The sequence below is a fragment of the Lepidochelys kempii genome, chromosome 20, assembly GCF_965140265.1.
Source record: "Lepidochelys kempii isolate rLepKem1 chromosome 20, rLepKem1.hap2, whole genome shotgun sequence".
Taxonomy (NCBI): domain Eukaryota; kingdom Metazoa; phylum Chordata; order Testudines; family Cheloniidae; genus Lepidochelys; species Lepidochelys kempii.
Window position 1 is genome coordinate 5,788,585 of NC_133275.1, and position 18,030 is coordinate 5,806,614.

Genomic DNA, 18,030 nt, shown 5'->3' on the forward strand with positions numbered 1-18,030 from the left:
AGATGATGCCCAGTGTCCCTTTTGGTATTCCCATTGAGGGAGAGAGAAAAAAATCCCACTGTGCAGCACTGAGCTGCCATTAATCTCTCTATGCCTCAGCTTCCCATACATAAATGGGGATGTTAATATCCCTACCTCTCCAGTGTGGTGGTCGGAGGAAATCATGACTTGCTATAAAGTGCTTTGGGATTGTTGCAGGGAAAGCACGGTGCAGTCATTTAGTAGTAGAGGCTGGGACACTGTCTCATAGGGCATGTTTACACTTGGAGCTGGGGGGCTAATTCCCAGCTTGATGAAACATACCCGCACTAGCCCTGAGTGCTAAAAATAGAGAGTAGCTGCGATGGCAGGAGCAGGAGGAAGTTTAACCACCCCAAGTATGATCCCATCCAAACCCCAAAGTCGATTCTCAAGGTGGCTAGCTCCTCCCACTGCTCGTGCTGCTTTAGCTACATTCTAATTTTAGCATGCGAGCGCTGTCCGAGGTAGTGTGGGCCTGTCCCATTGAACTGGGAGTGATCCCCCTTGCTCAAAGTGCAGACCCACCCACAGTGTTGCTCAGTGCTCTTCACTACTACTTCATCATTGGGAGGCATGCAGCCCACCTGCCCTCAGCACCTGCTCTTTCAGGTTCCTGGCCACACCACCTTGTCAAGGAGGCAAAAGGTTCCTCCGCTTTGGCCCTGTGCCCTCTTCTCCCAAGCATACCCAGGTGAGACAGGCAGGCATTGTGGCCTAAGTCCCACCTGTCAGTCACCTTGTGGGATCCCTGCTTAGAACTCGTTTATTCGTGGCCCCAGGCCTTTGCTCAGACCACTAGACCAAGACACTAGCATAGTATGTCTCCAATAACTGACAGCAGTGGCAAGAGGAACACAGACTCTTTAAAGCAAATGGGTTTTGTGTAAACATTCTTAAAAAAAAAGTCTTTCTCATTCTCTTCAGTGTGGACTCTAAACTGCACTAGCATCCTCTTGCCCACAGCTCACCCTTAGGTCCACAGTAGGAGAGGCCAAAGACCTGTCTAGGGGCTGCTAATATCACTTTGCACTCAACAAGGGAAGGTTTTATTGTTGTTGTTTGTTTTCCATTGTGTATTTAGGCATCATCCTGGAACACACAGACAGGCAGCGTATGAAATGGCTGAACCTGGACCATCTGCTGATGTGTAAGTAATAAATACAGCTGAAGTTCTGCTCATCCGTGAGTTCTAAAGGAATTTAGCTGACAAGCAGCAGTAACCGATACCACTGGTGCAAAGTGCATCAGCCACACATCCAAGGACAAATTCAGTCTTGCCCAGTAGAAAGTCAGCTTTAATTTCCCCTGAAGGAGGCAGCTGCAGGGGGTGTGATGTGAGTCCGTGCATCTCCTGGTTGTCCTGGCAAGGCCCCCTCCGCAGCCAGTGCTATCCACTCTTTGGGCGTTATTGGCTCTCTGTGGACTGCCCAGGTGAGGAGAAATTGTAGCCACTTTCTGCTCCCCCAAATTTCCCACCAGCAATTTTTCTTCCAGTAGGTGCCCTGCATCCTGCACAAACCAGCTTGGACCTGGTCTCTGTTCAATTCCAGGGTTATTGGAGCTCAGACCGTGGCTCCTGAATAGAGATGGAAAATAAACTTAAAAGTGGAAGCTATTGAAACAATGGACCTTCTTCCATTTACAGCAGAGTGGATGACTTTCTGGTCGAGTCAGGGCCTCCCCACTTGTTGGGAGCATGGAAGGGAGCCAATGGAGGAACCTAAAGCTTTCTTTGTATTGGAGAGCTTCTGTAGCGTGGTATTCAGAGATAGTCAGTCTCCAGCTAGTTCAGGCACAGGTGACAATATGAAAAGTGAGGCAGATTCATCTCTCATGTATTTTCCATCCCAATAGAAGGACTGAGCCCAGTTTCACATTTTACAATGTGATCATTCAGCTCTGGTAGTTCAAGATTCTGTGATCACGCTTAGCTGTGATTTGACAGTCTGTACACTAGCATGTTGTCCTCTGTCATTTCAGCTCTCCAGTTCCTCAAGAAAGACCCAAGTCCCTCTGTCCAGCTGGTGGCAACTGAGGTCCTAAATGACATCTGTCCTGGCTGAGTGCTTGGGGAATGAAGCGGGAGAGAAACAGAAGAAGGCGCTCCAGTAGTATAAGGGCCCTACCATCAATCAAACGTTAACCCCACCCTTGGCCCTCGTAAGCCTTACCCACCATCACTGGAAGTCCCAAGCCATGAGGTATTACTTCCAGGGTCAAGGCAGACAAATGACCGGAAGCAACGTGTGTCATGTGACCCCTCTAAGAACTCCTCCCATTGTCCTCTACCAATCGGGATGGGTTTCGCCCTGATAGGAACGCCCCAAGAGAAGATTTGACCAATCAGGGGGAGTTCCGGGGCAGGATGACCTGTCTGGAAGTGGTTCGTGTGACCCCTCTAAGAATACCCCCCACCACTGTCTACCAATCAGTAGGGGTTTGAGCCACTGGGGACCACCCCGAGAGGAGGTTTGACGAATCATGGGGAGTTCCGGGGCAGGATGACCTGTCTGGAAGTGGTTCGTGTGACCCCTCTAAGAATACCTCCCACCACCGTCTACCAATCAGTAGGGGTTTGAGCCACTGGGGACCACCCCGAGAGGAGGTTTGACCAATCATGGGGAGTTCCGGGGTGGGGTGATCTGTCTGGAAGTGGTTTGTGTGACCCCTCTAAGAATTCCTCCCACCACCCTCTACCAATCAGGAGGGGTTTCAGCCACTGGGGACCACCCCGAGAGGAGATTTGACCAACTGGGGGGAGTTCCAGGGTGGGGTGACCCGTCCGGAAGTGCTTCGTGTGACCCCTCTAAGAACTCCTCCCACCACCTTCTACCAATCGCGATGGGTTTCGGCTGCAGAGGACCGCCCCGAGAAGAGATTTGACCAAAATGGGGCAGGTTCTCGGATTGGGTGAACCGTCCAGAAGAGGGTCATGTGACCCCTCTAAGAACTCCTCCCAACGCCCTCTGCCAATCAGAGTGCAGCACCATCACCCCATAAGTCCCAGTGCTGGGCAGAGGAAGCCATCTCTCACCAAGAAGACATGTTTTAGAAATTGTGGAAAGGCTGAGAGGAAACATGGACTCCTTTACCACCCCCGTGAGACCTTCAGATTTTGTTTTAGCTCCGAGGACCTTTGGAGTTGTGTGGAGAAAGCGCTACGGCAGTGACAGTTCCGAGGAGGGCCCTTTGACTCGACCATTGATGGATACGTCGGAACCCGACCCCAAAATCCAAACCTTTGTGAGGCACCCCGATGAGTGTGACAGCCTCTCATTGTCCAGGCCCTAAAGTTGGAAGGCGATTGTGGCTTGGGGGAGTCACAAGGTGAACGGGAAAGACAGCGCTCAGGTAAATGAATGATTAAGAAGCGACGGTCGATCATGGGCGTGTAATGGGGTTAGGAATCGACCTGGCATTACATAAATGTAAAAACAGGCAGTGGGGTGCTTACACTGTTTTTTGTCTGAAAATCTCTCAACAGCTCGACGATGCCTTTCTAGAGGCCTTTGAGAAGTTACACATCGGTAGCCCTGTGGGAGTAAATCCATCGCGCATCAGCTGTTTTTGCTCCTGTCTGAGACCCAGATCTCAAGAGGAAAATCCAGAAAAGGACAAAAATGGAAGAATGAACCAGCTCAGACTCCCTCATGGTAGGGATCATGGCGTCCTTTGTTTCAGGCGGCTGTAAAAGATTGTGTTAAACCAGGCGATTAATAAAACTTATTTAAATGTGCCAGAATGAACGTGTCCCCCTCCATACTTGTGTTCGTAAAAGACGGTCCCAGGAACAGCCATGTCTCCACAGACGGCTCTGTTAAAGAAAATCTGTTAAACCCCCAGGAAAGTTGGGGGCTTTGACGGGGTCAATCTTCTTTTTCAAGTGGCCAAAAAGCATCATAAAACTTTAAATAGAAGACAGGTCAGAGCTTGGCTTTCACACCAGGATGCTTACGCTTTACACAAACCAGCTCAAATACGTTTTAAAAGAACCAGGACCGTTGTTTCAGATGTGGACGTGCAATGGCAGGCAGATTTGGTCCGTATGCACCGCTTCTCCAAACACAACAGCGGTTTTAAATACATCTTAACAGTGATAGACATTCTATCCAAATATGCCTGGGCCTTAGGCCTAAAAGACAAGATGAGCGGTGAGGAATCCAAGGCCTTGGAAGCTATTTTTAGCCAAGGTCGCGTGCCTCAAAAATGACAAACTAATCGGTGGAAAGAATTTTGAAACAAACCTTTTAGCAGATTGTTGAAACGGCACAGCGTTAACGCTTTTTGTTACTGATAATGAAGTCAAAGCAGGGGTTGTGGAGCGATTTTAACAGAACTTGAAAAAGATGTGGAGGATGTGGCGATATTTTACAGCCCATAACGCCTTTCGCCACATTGACCTGTTACCTGACTTTATGAAGAGTTACAACCAGAGCTTTTCCAGAACTCTACGTACCAGACCCGCCGATGTTAACCCTTCCAATTCTCTGAAGATATGGAAACCGGTTGATAGAAACGGTTTTAAAATAAAACCGGTTGTTGCCCCTTTTAGAAAAGGCGACCACGTGAGCGAAAAATGAGCGACAGCGGGTTTTACATGACTTTGCCCAGCAATGCCAGCTCTGCAGTTTTTCCTCAAAACACCAGCTCGAACTTTACAATACAGCTAATTAAGCCCTTGGATCTCCCGGGTGCCTGGGAGGTGGGGTTAGTGGAAATACAACACCCGCACAGCTGGAACGCTATCAACGAGGACACCCCTTTTGAAATCACCTTTGAAGATACGGCATAGAGTTTTATCCTACGACGAGGTTATTACTTGTCCATACCCGAATGATTGGATCATATGAACAGTACCGTGGCTCGTCATCCCCCACCGCCTGAGGTGGTCATGAACGATGACCCTGTGGGTAGAAAAGTTAGCCTTAAATCCGCTGATTTTACTTTTATGTTTTCTACCAGCAGGGAGCTAGCTAACATTCTAGGTTTGGGCCCCAAGCGCAGTGTCCAAAAATTACCCTTCTGGGCAGACATCACAGGGGGAATTAATTCCCCCTGTGATCTGCAAACAGATATTGTAGAACACCAGTTTGTGAGGGACTTTTCTGTTCCCCTGTTACACTGTGTCCCTATCTGAGGAAGGAACAATGAGTTTGTCACCATCACCTACGATAAACCTCATCACGTTCCTGTCAGAAAACACCACATCGATACCATTACCATTGAAATAAAGACAGATCAGAACAGATACGTCTCTTTTGTTGAACGGAGTGGATGTGAAAATTTAAACTGACGCGTAGATAAGATGCTTTCTGTTTAATGGGCAGTGCAGCCGAAGGCTTTAAATTGCGCATTGTATCAGCATCGCTTTTTGTGAAGAAAGTACGGGTGGCCCTGAGCGTTCGTCTGGGGCACGCGGAGTCCCTGCTTACCACAAATGCTAAATATCCCGTGGACCGTGTGGGAATGAAAGTGTTTAGCATCCCCGTGGACAGCAGGGTCAATAACCAGGAGAACCTGTTTTTTGGGACAGTTACCCAAAATGCTTGTCCTAGGGTTTGTCTTATGCCTTGAGTGGAAGTTACACTAAAAATCCCTTTCATTTTAAACATTATGATATTAATTTTGTGGCCTTGTATGTGGATGGTGAACAGATACCAACCAAGCCTCTGCAACCAGACTTGGAGGCAGGATGCTGCGTGAGAGAATACATGAATCTGGTACAGACACTGGTAAACACATGACAGATCGTTCTCTGTTAATCGACCGTGAGGAGTTTCCACAGGGTTACACCTTGTTTGCCTTTGACCTGTCTCCTGACCAGGAATGCACCGATGACTATTCCCTGCCTAGCCTTGCTCAAAATGTGTTTCAACAAGCCCAGACATGTGTATCTTGCAATGCTTTTTATAGCCATGTTATCCAATATTCTCAGGCATAACAGACAATGTTTTGTTTGGCATTATCCAACACATTTTTTGTAAAGTAACTTTTCCCACAGTTGCTAGGCCCCGCGAGAATTGCAGAAAAGGGGTGTTTCCACCTCGTATCCATTTTAAAATCCGTAGGGCAGGGTTTTAAACCCTTCTCCTAGGACCCTCTTGTTGTAAATGACTTTCTGTGTTTTCTTAAGGGTTTTGGTCTCTATTTACCACTGATTTTTGCTCCTTACGATAGAGGGCTGCTGCACCTCTCTCTTTTTTGAGGTGTTTTCTCGCAGGCCCGTGCAATAGTCCAGGACTAGATCTTTCAAACTGTCAAAGTTGATCTTTTGACAGTTTGCCAAGTTCAGGGTAATACCTTTGACTTTCATACAGGCCTTTCCTCCTGACAGCTTATACACGTATGTTTTCGGGCCTGCCGACACAAACTCGGTGATGTGTTGATCTGGCGGGATCTCGCTCGTGAGGGAATTTAGAAAGAGTTTAGCGATTTGGCGTTTAGCGGGGTTAAACCTGATCTCGCGTTGGCACAAACGCACGCCTTCTTTCTGGTAGAAATCGTTCATGTACTTATTTTGTTTTTCTTCGTCTGTGCACCAGCTGGGATACCCTGAAGCCTCTTGTTTCTGGCGGAGGTGTCATTTGATGTACTCTGAAAAGAGTTCATCAGATTTTTCATTAAAAAGCCAGATTTCATATATTTTTGCCACCGCGTACCCCTTCGTTATGGCCGCGTTCAATTCCACTGTGCACCAAGTCCCCAGGATGGCCCTCTCCTTGTCAGTATGGATGCACATCTCCCGCTGCTCGGTTTCCGCACAGGTTCGGCATAGCGGGAACATAAGCTTGCCACCCACTCTGACAGGTAAGAATGGGAAAAAGAGGCCTTGTGTGGGGTACACTTTAAGTTTTGCAATTCCAAAATAATTTGCAAGGGGTCCAAATTTGTCATAAACTATATCGGGGTGTCCGATAGGGTATTCTTTGGTTTTCTTTACAAAAGGGTAGAAGCTGGTAAAATCATAATAGTGGATTTCTTCCCCGGAGTTAAGTTTGTAATATAGACAGATAGCGTTTGTCCTCCCCCCAAAAAGAGCATCCCTAGGCACGAGAGGCTAGGGCAACTGGGCTCATTTTAAATACCTGCAAGCTCCCTGTCTGTTTCTTTCATCACTTCCCACTCTTGCTCCCAAAGAGTCCTCACTACAAAACCAAGTTATTTCAGATAGTCGGTCTTGAGCTGCGTCTTGTAATAAAGAAACCCAAAAGTTGTCCCCGTCATAGGGTTTTGTGCTTTTTCACAATGACAGGTGGCACAACCGTGGAAAAGAACACCCATTAAACTCTAAGGCTGTGTGTACCCTGTCAACACTGGCATAACCCTCTAAAGAGTAGGAGCCTACCTGTAGTTCCCCACCCTGTAAAGCATGCCCTATTTGTATAGTTTCTTGGTGAGAGGTATACAACAGCCACTGAATAGACGGGGTCGAATATCTTTTTCTGCCTGTGATCATTGTCTGGAGGGAGAAGAGCTACTGTGTTAGGCTCCAAAAACATAAACCTGTACATAGCCATGCAGGCAGATGCCAGTGTTATGTACCAGAATGGATCTATACACAGTTTTATCTCAGTGAATTTACCAGGTTCTCTCTCTACTAGATCTCCCTTCTCCATCATTTTCATAATCTCTTTTCTGTATAGGATACAAAGCTGTCTCAAAATTTTGACATCCTGCTGACAGTAATACGCAAGCTCTTTCTGCAAGTCAAACGTCTCCTACCTGTGGGCCTGCAACCAGTCGAGAAACTCTGCTTTTTCCCTGGGCATCATGCTTTCTACACCATAGTGCTCCACACCGGGCATAGGCCCCACGTCATTTTGATTTTCTAAAGTGTTCAAAAAATGTGGAAAATACCCTTTGCACCCTTCAAACCCCATCACCTGCGGGAGCTAACCAAGCTTCATGGGCAAGAAGTTTAAAGAGTCTATAAAACGAATGCCCAGGGCCTTAACTTCCACACACATTAGTTTACTACCCTGAGTGATCAGTTCTAGGCACATCTTTTCCTTCAGTAACTGTCTAATGATGAAGTATGCATCGTAACCTTTGGAATTGTGCGCCTGGAACGTGTAGACCCAGAACTCTTTGCCAATAAAGGTCTGAACAAACATAGAAAGACACTCATCACCCTTAAATTCCCAGGACTTTTCCGTCTTGAGGGACATAGCAAAAATGTAATTGGGAGTGTGCAAGCCAGTCTCCTGTGTGTATTCGGAATCATAACAAATACACTTTTCTGAGGATTCGGGCTTTCTAAGGCCGTCCATAAAACCGAGGTGACCGTCTACATCACCAGTGATCAAACCCTGACCCTGCTTACAGCGCCTCCCTTTACGTCTGTGCCGCTTGTCCACATAAGACTGACCTTTATCGCACAACGTTTTAGACAGGCATTCAGCTTGTTCTGTCGATGCCCAGTCGATGTGTCTGTCTAAACGCTCTCTGGACTGACAATACAGTCTACAGCGAGGACACCTCAGCTGCACGTCCACGCTGTTTGAGCAGGTTACGCTCAAGCAGAGGCAGCAGCTGTACCTGCGAGAGTGGCCGTGACTGTGCACCGTGGGGCAAAACTCACCATATTTTTTTGCTCCGAACAACTTTTTCACAACCCCATAGTAATGCTCATCGTGCAACAGGATGAAATAAGTCTTGGGGTAAACTGCCCCCCCCCCGTTTAAAAAAAGCCCCTTTCGCCGCATTTCAGCTGTCTCTTTTCTTTTTCTTTTAAGCTTGTTTACCCTCTGGTCTAAGGGTCTCTCATGTTTTGACCGTACTGTGGAGCAGACAATATTATTATGATTATGATTATTATAAATCACATGAAACTGTCTTGTAAACTTAAAAATAAAATATTCATTAGGGTGTTTTTCTATTTAAAAAGTCAGAGCTTTAAAATAAAATAATCCATTTCAGGCTGTACAACAAACAGGAGTTTTGAGTTTATTTCTACCACTTTAAAACAAAAAACAACAAACCCGCAAACATTTTTTTAAATGCACCTCATTTTGCAAAATAAAAACCAAACAGCTTTTAAAATCAACTTTTAAAATCCAGTTTAAAACACATTTTGCACATTAAAAAAGCACCCTGTTAATTTGAAACACACCATTTCCATCAGTTTGCAGCCATATACTTAAAAAAAAAACCACCTATGTTTTTTTACACACAGAGAGAGAGAGAGAGAGAGAGAGAGAGAGAGAGAGAGAGAGAGAGTTTAAAACACAGTTTGCAACAAAATACTTTTCAATAAACCCACATGCATTTAAAAGCCAATTGCAGAAAGTTACGCCCCCCTCCACCCCCATATGTGTTTGGGCCTTTGGATTAAAGAACAAGCAAAAATGTTAGTTAGTATTACCCCCAAATCCCTATCCAACCTGTGTAATACCTGAAGTTATTAAGCAAAACTACAGTTAAACTGGATTTTACCTTGGCCCGGTGATGAAATGCAGTTTAAAGTGATTGGTTCCATGCTAAACAGATCACACTGCAAGAAACATAGGCACCATTATTTACTAAGACAGCATGGCCAACGAGTGATATAATAGAATATATATTTTCAGAGTTAAAAACAGGGAGCATGGCTCCTTTTGCAGTCCAGCAGCCATTCAAGAGAGTTTCTGTTGAAAGAGTCTCCAAAATACATGAGGTTTTTACACCATCCTAAGCCTTTGTTTCAAACAGACTTCAAAATAGGAGCTAGCAGGTTGATTTGATCGCTACAACTCTCAAATAATAGCTACTTAAGGACGTTAGGCACCCCTCCCTAACATTCCCTTTTGTGATCTGGGGTGGGGGAATTTGTTATATCAATAAAATAAAAACCAGCAGGATCTTATTAAAAGGGAAAAGGCAAAATGCCACATTTATTGTGCATACAGAAAGAATCATAGTAAGCAGTTAGTTATAGCTATAACATTCCATTCAATTTCATATTCATTCATACACACACACACACACACACACAGAGGTTCTGCAAGGTTGTTATCATAGTTACCAGCCTTAGAGATGCTCATGCCAAGCCACTGGCCAGGTGGCCTGGACACGAGGAGGGAGCAGGGCCTTGTCAGATGCACATCTGACGGGCCTGGAAGTTGGTTTGCAGAATCAGACCCCAAAGTTTTCCGTTTCTAGAGTCCATTTTTATAGGAATCTATTCCTATGCCAGCCTATGGGAATTGCTTCATCATGCTGTTGCTGAATCAATCAGCAGATGGCACATTCCTGACGGCTCCGTCTTGTTCTTCGGTTCTCCCATCCTTGAGGCTGTTGGGTGGATTCCAGTCTGCCCTCCGGGGGTCCTCTGGTTGACGCCTTCTTTGGCCGACGGACACTGGATTCTTAGGCTGGCACCTTCCTGATCATTCAGTTATTATCCACACCAAGCATCCATCCACATACATCCTCTATCTCTATTTTAAAGCACAATTGTTAACAAAGCCAGATAAATACAACAAAAGGGCGGGGAGTCTCTGTGTGCTGTTTCTGTTGTTACAAAGTGTTGCTTTGAGAACAGACTCTGTCTAGGATGTACTAACACAATTAGCAGCTTGCAACTTTCACACGGAGAGGGAGAGAAACAGTACCAAAACCCAAGAGACCTCTTAATTAGCAAGACCCTGGAATTTAAACTATGGGGAATCAAACTCATTTGTGATTTTAATACAGAACTTCTTTAGTATGATCCAACAAATTAAGCTGTCTGCACAACCGAGCTGCTTTTGGCCACATTTTTTTTCCTTTTAGTTAAAATACATTTTTCTGTAGGGCCTTCTTACAGTATTAAAACCATTCAGTTCAACAGGATGAGTCAACTCTATTGTACTCAAACACATGTCTGAACCATCCCTGTTTTGTTTTCGTGTTGTAAGCAGAGGCAGGATGAACTCTACCCTGACATCTGGTGGTGAGTTGTGGAAAAGGACTTCAGGAGCTGATCTCGTTTGCACGGGACACTCACCCCACCTAGCATGAGCCCACAGGAGCCCAAATGGTCACTTTGGCGGCTGTGGGATCCCCAGTTTCTCTGTTATTGGGGCAGGAAGAATAAAGTGCTGTTATCCTGATTATGTGAATCAAGGACAGTGGAACTGTCCTTGGCCTTTTATGACGGAGGGACTCGCCATCAACTAAGTAGCACTCGCTAGGCAAGGGACAAGGATTCCAAAACCCAGTGAATTGAGAGAGTTTGGAGGTTTGTGCCTAGTGATGTGAGCCCCCTTCTGAGGGCCCCAAACACCAATTGCACTTTCTCTCCATGGTGTAATGTCAGAGGTAATTTTGATTCTATTAGGAGTTTGGTTACAGACTGCAGAGCTGACGTCACTTTGGGTTCACGGTGCCCCAGCTCTGAGGCCCCACTACTACTTAACACAGTATTCAGTGATTTCAACTTGTCATAGGGGAGCTTCAGTGCCCCGCTGGTGGGGGCTTGACCCGTTTTGCATTGTGTTACTGGGAGGGAACTCCTAGATACTGAATCCAGCCCCTGTTGTGGCCAACTCTGATGGGCAGAAGGGTTACACTGTAAACACATTTTTAGGATTTGTTCCCCTCCCACTTCACAGCTTTTTGCTGTAAATGGGTCTCCTTTACACAAAGACACAAGACCTAGGTTCTCACAAACCATTTTTTTTCATTTAAAAGTCATACAGCTTCTTGAAAACAAACCCAGATGCTCCATTAAAACTTTTAGCTCACTTAAGGGCCAGAGACCTTCTAACATAACACAGATAATCACAAAGCCCTTTTCATTCGATTTTTTAAAATGTACAGCGACCAAGTTTTATATTGCATGTTTGTCCCTTCATCATTCTCTCAATTAATCCTTTTAGATTTCTTACAAATAGACTTTTTCTTAAGCAGGGTTCTGTCACTTTTTGTGTGGACCAGACGGTCAATGTAACGCTGTAAGCAGGCATCTTCCAGTTTGGACATTTTCTTTAAAACACGGTCAGGGTCTCCACTGAATTGCACAGCATTTCTCAAGGTCACCCCTTGCGCTAAATGTTCTTGGGTTAGGCACAGACGTTGCATAACATAACCTATGGCAATAATAGTGTTCAATAAGCTTTCCAAACATAGCTCAGCACACAGGTCCCAGAGCTTGCAGTTTCTATCCATTGAAGTCCAAGTCACACAGTCATGGTGCCATTGGGCTGGGGCATCTATGACACAGCCCTCACCATTTTCAAAAAGCTTTTCCCTAAGACAGTGATGAAGAACAGCATAAACAGCAACGCGGACAATAGTCCGCATAACATTTTTACGCTCGTGATGTGGCACTGGCTCAGCGAGTTCCATGCCAAGCCTCCTCCTAAACTCCTCGTAGCCGTCCTCCTCGGAGTCATCTTCAACAATTTCTAGCGGCGTTGAGCAAAAACAAAGCGGGCCTGGTTCACCTTCGCTGCTTGATGCAACGCCGTCCAGGGCCTCCGGGTCCTCTGGAAAGGCATCGTCAAGCTGTCGAGAGATTTTCAGACAAGAAACAAGCGTAAGTTCCCACTCCTTGTTTTTAGATTTACACAACCCCTGGTTCCTAACCTCATTAAACCCAATCATCGACCGTCGCTTCTTAATCATTCATGTACCTGAGCTATGTCTTTTCCATTCACCTTGTCTGCCAGTGCCTCCCCCAAGCCATGATCGCCTTCCTCCTCCAGGGTGGCGGATGACGAGAGGCCACCATGCTCATGGGGGTGTCTCATGAGCAGTTGGGCTTCAGGTTCGGATTCTGGCATCTCCATCAATGGCTGGGCCAAAGGAATCCCCTTGGCTTCTTTCTCATCCTCTTCAGAACTGTCGCTGCTGTAGCGCTTTCTCCACACAACTCCAAAGGTCCTCGGGGCTAAAACAAAGTCTGAAGTTCTCACAGGGGTGGTAAAGGAGTCCACGTTTCCTCTCAGCCTTTCCACAATTTCTAAAACACGTCTTCTTGGTAAGAGATGGCCTCCTCTTCCCAGCGCTGGGACTTATGAGGTGATGGTTCTGCACTCTGATTGGCAGAGGACATTGGAAGGAGTCCTTCGAGGGGTCACATGACCCTCTTCTGGGTGGTTGAGCCCGTCCCAGAACCCACCCTATTTTGGTCGAATCTCCTTTTGGGGCTGTCCTCTGTGGCCAAAACCAATCGCGATTGGTAGAGGGTGGTGGGAGGAGTTCTTAGAGGGGTCACACGAGCCACCTCCTGACGGGTCACCCTGCCCCAGAATTCCCCCCAATTGGGCAAATCTCCTCTCGGGGTGGTCCCCAGCGGCTGAAACCCCTGCTGATTGGTAGAGGGCAGTGGGAGGAGTTCTTAGAGGGGTCACACAAACCCCGGAACTCCCCCTGATTGGTCAAATCTTCTCTCGAAGCGTTCCTGTGGGGGCAGAATCCATCCTGATCAGCAGAGGACAGTGGGAGGAGTTCTTACAGGGGTCACATGACACACCTTGCTTCCGGACATGTGTCCACCTTGACCCTGGAAGTAATACTCCCAAGAGGTGGGACTTCCAGTGACCTGTGTGCAGGGCTTACGGGGTCAAGGGGTGGGGTTAATGTTTGATTGATGGTAGGGCTCTTATACTACTCGCTCCCGCTACCCAAAATTGGAACAAAAGACACGAAAATACTGGAGAGAAAGAAAGGAATGTTTTAAATGTTTTAAATTCTTGTATTGTGCTGTAAATTCTTTTCCCCAAATTAATTCAAAACATTAAATTGTATTTTTTATTTTTCTATGTTTTGTTCTTGTTTTATAACAGAATACAGCAACTATAATACTGGCCAGTATTATGCTTTTATAAATAGAATACAACAACCAAAACGGTGGCCCGTATTAGCCATTCTCCTACTGCTCAGATGCTGTCAGGGAGAGAAGGCTCAGGCCCTGTAAAGTAGGCTGGGTTGATTTTTTATGACTCCAAGTGTTTTTATTACACATCAGGACATCTAGTCATTCTGCTGGACGTGCAGCCTCTGGACAAGCTCAGTGATAAGCATGTACATTACACTGCTTGCTCAGGGGTCATTACTATAGAAACAGCCAAGTACTGGCCCAGATCCTCAAATACACCTGAGCTTTAGACTCTGGGATGTTCTAAATTATGCTGTCTTGTAACAGCCATTGCTGTACGGGAGATTGCTGTAGCACCGGGGTCGGCAACGTTTGGCATGCAGCCCCCCAGGATAAGCCCCCTGGCGGGCCAGGCCAGTTTGTTTACCTGTCGCGTCCACAGCTTTGGCCGATCGCAGATCCCACTGGCCGCAGTTCCCCACTGCAGGCCAACGGGGGCTGCAGGAAGCCGTGGCCAGCACATCCCTCACCCCGCGCTGCTTCCCGCAGTAAAACAGAAGGTTTATTAGACGACAGGAACATGGTCTAATACAGAGCTTGTAGGTGTCGAGAACCGGACCCTTCAGCTGGGTCCATTTTGGGGGGCAGTGAGCCAGACAACCACGTCTGCCCTTCACTCCATGTCCCAGCCAGCCCCAAACTGAAACTCCCTCCAGCCCCTCCTCCTCTGGGCTTTGTCCCTTTCCCCGGCCAGGAGGGCACCTGATTCCTTTGTTCTCCAACCCTTAGGTCTCACCTTGCAGCGGGGAAGGGCCCAGGCCATCAGTTGCCAGGAAACAGGGTGTCGGCCATTCTCTGTGTCCAGACCCCTGCACGCACCTGCCCTCTAGGGATCTAGATCTAGGGATCAGTCCAGCCAGCCTTGACGTCCCTCTCCGCGGAGCTGGGAATGCACCTGGAGCTGCCAGCCCAGTCCTGTCTACTCAGTGAACGGCTTGCTGCTGCTCTTTCCCGGGTCTCCTCCTCCCTCCCCAGCCCTGGAGCCAGACGAACACCCACACACAGGTCTACTGTGCCCATGGCTGTACAGCGGCTGCAGGGCTGCAGCCATCGCGTCCTGGACATATTCAAGGGGAGCCCGATGGGATTGGCCAGGCAAGGAGGGCGTGAGCCCTGCCCAGCTAGGATGGGGCACCATCCCCAGGCTGCTGCATCAAAGCCAGCCCTGGCTAGGAGCAATTCTGCAACCCAGGAGAGATTCTGCAACCATCCGCCCGCTGGAGAAAGACATCAAGGTGAACTTGTCCTAGCTTGGAACTCCCTATAGCCAATGGGATACATTTGGGTTAGGAAAAAGAAAAGGAGGACTTGTGGCACCTTAGAGACTAACCAATTTATTTGAGCATAAGCTAAAGCTCACTTCATCGGATGCTTATGCTCAAATAAATTGGTTAGTCTCTACGGTGCCATAAGTACGCCTTTTCTTTTTGCGAATACAGACTAACACGGCTGCTACTCTGAAACCTGTCATGATTTGGGTTAGGGTGAATATATGTCAAGAAGACAAAACCACTCCTTGAGAGGGGCATGGCAGTGAGCTAGGCCCAGCCTGAGGGCCTCAGAGACCCCCTTGTCCCACCCTCTCTGCCTAGCTTCGGAACAGTCTAGGGGGTTCTCTGTGTGTGAAATTCCTCTCACTCTGCCTTCATTACCGGGGCTGGAGGGGGGCTGGAATATTTAGCTGCATGCAGCACATTGGCTTCTTGGGGTGAAGTCCCATCACAGAGAGGTGCACACAGGGCTAGGGAATGGGCAGCTCCCTCAGACAGTCATAGTAGTCCCTGAATCACACATGCAACACGAAGGGCCCATGAGAGTGCTGAGTCCTGAGAGCACCACGGCTCCAGCTGGACTGGATCTCCTAGCTCTCCCCCTTCCCCCAGAAGGTGGGGGTGAGCAGCTCTCAGATCACCAGGGATGCTTTGCCAGCTTATACAAGGCTATTGGAATGCATTGTTTATTGGTGGGAGAAAAGGACCTAGAGAGCTGAGGTTTATGGGCCAACAGGCTTTGAAGTCTGCACTGGGTTTGCGTGCTGACGCACACCGTCAGTGAGACCAGGGACAGCACACGCACAGGGCTGTGGACAGCTCTGGCCCATGGGCTGGACTGGGCTCAGAAGCATCCAGCGGAAGGAAGGCTTCGGTATTTCACTAGAAGGGGGAATAGGTCAGAGGCGAATTGCCGATTGGAGCTGGCTCGCTCGTGTTGGCAGGCCCCGCCCTTTACAGACACGCGACTCCATCCTCGTGTCCATGCTCCCCGAGCCCTTTAAAACAAGGGTAGCCAAAGGCAATGTTTCCATGGCTGCCCCAAGGAGCTTGGCTGCTGGAGGTTACAGGACACTGGCAGCAATGCTCTACCTTGAACCAAGCGGCTAGGCCAGGAGCATGACATGCCGGAGACCCAAGGTCTCCACCAGCCACACCACCTAGGAAAGATGATGCAGCTGGATTCTTTGCAAACTGAGCAAGGCCCTCAGGTCTTCTCACCCATCCCCTCCTGCTCCCTGGGCCTCCCTGCAGATGCTGCTGACTCTGCATTCCAGTGCTGGGGAATGGCAATGCTGGATGGAGACTCCCCTACTGGGGCTGTGCAGGAAGGTCTAGCAGTGTGGGGGCATTTATCGTGGGTCAGTGCTCCTGCTCTGTGCCTGATTATCAGCTTCAGTGACCAATTTCTTGCTCTCACAGCACCCAGAGAGCACAGGATTTGCTGTGCTAGCTCCCTGCAGCGCCCGAAAGCCAGTATCCTGTCTCCATAGTCAGAGGCTTCGAGGAAGGTACCAGAGACCCTGCAGTGTGTAATTATGGAATAACCTTCTCTTTGAGGAATGTGCCCCCCTGTAGTCAGTGGCTGGCTCCTGCCCTGTGGAGATGGTTTTATAGTCCTGGTGTCTCCTGCCCTCTCTAGCTGGTGATATTTGGATCATCCATATATATGTCTCATCCTTTTTTGAATCCCACTAGACATTTGGCCCCCTCAATATCCTGTGGCAGTAAGTTCCGCTGGTGAATTATGTGTTGTTAAGAAAGCCTTTCATTGGTAAGTCCTGAAAGCCCAAGGTGCCAAGGCGGCTGTGACTGGCTCATGGCTGCTGTGTTCCCTGTGGGAGGGTCAGAGGGGCATTATTCAGGCTGCCTGCCCGCACCCCCGGGTAGAAGTATGGCTGCAGGGGCTCCAAGAAGATGCTACTGAAGGTGTAGATGTGACAGCTGCCAGTCACGTTGTAGAAGGACAACTCTCCGGCCTCAAAGTCCAGGAGGATGCCAATCTGCCGAGGCTTCACTCTCAGCATAAGCTCGGGCAGGGGGGAAGTGAGCGCTGCATACTCATCCCCATTGTGCAGCCACACCGTCCCGAAACCAGTCGCTGGTGAGGGCGTGAATATTCCCTGCCTGCTCATACGCTCCTCACAGACCCCCAGTGTCCAACATGGTTTGTCCCCTACTTCCACCTCCCAGTAGTGCATCCCGGCTGTGAACCGCTGCCGGCCCAGGATGCAGGTGCACGTGTCAAACCGCTTGGGGTTACTGGGGACGTCCCGCCTCTTGTTACCCACCCTCACGCTCCGCTGATCCCGGGACAAGAGCAGGTAGGCATTGGCTGTGTTGGGGTCCACAGTCACATGCGCTAGGGACAGAAAGAGAATCACATGGTGCATCCCATTAGTGTCTGTTGGTTACTTATGTCCTGCCCTTTCCTAGCACCTCCCTCAGAGGTGCTGTATAGACTGGAATGAATCCAGCCCCAACCCCCAGGAGCTGGGTCGGTGTCATTATCCCCGTATGACTGAGGCATGGGGGGGTGGGGGGAATTGCCCTCAGTCACACAAGGAGTCAGCTGAAAAGCCAGGAGGAGTCCTGACTCTCCATCTCCTGATCTAAACAGTAGACAACCCTCCTTCACAGATCCAGGAATAGAACCCAGGAGTGCTGACTCCCACCCCCAGCCCCCCCCACTCATACCCACAAGTTTGTTTACTCATACCCACAAGTTTGTTTACATTGAGGGGAGATACTGCTGCCTGCTTCTTATTTACAATGTCACCTGAAAGTGAGAAGGCATGGAACTTTTGTAGCCAGTGTTGCAAGGTATTTACATGCTATATATCCTAAACATTCATATTCCCCTTCATGCTTCAGCCACCATTCCAGAGGACATGC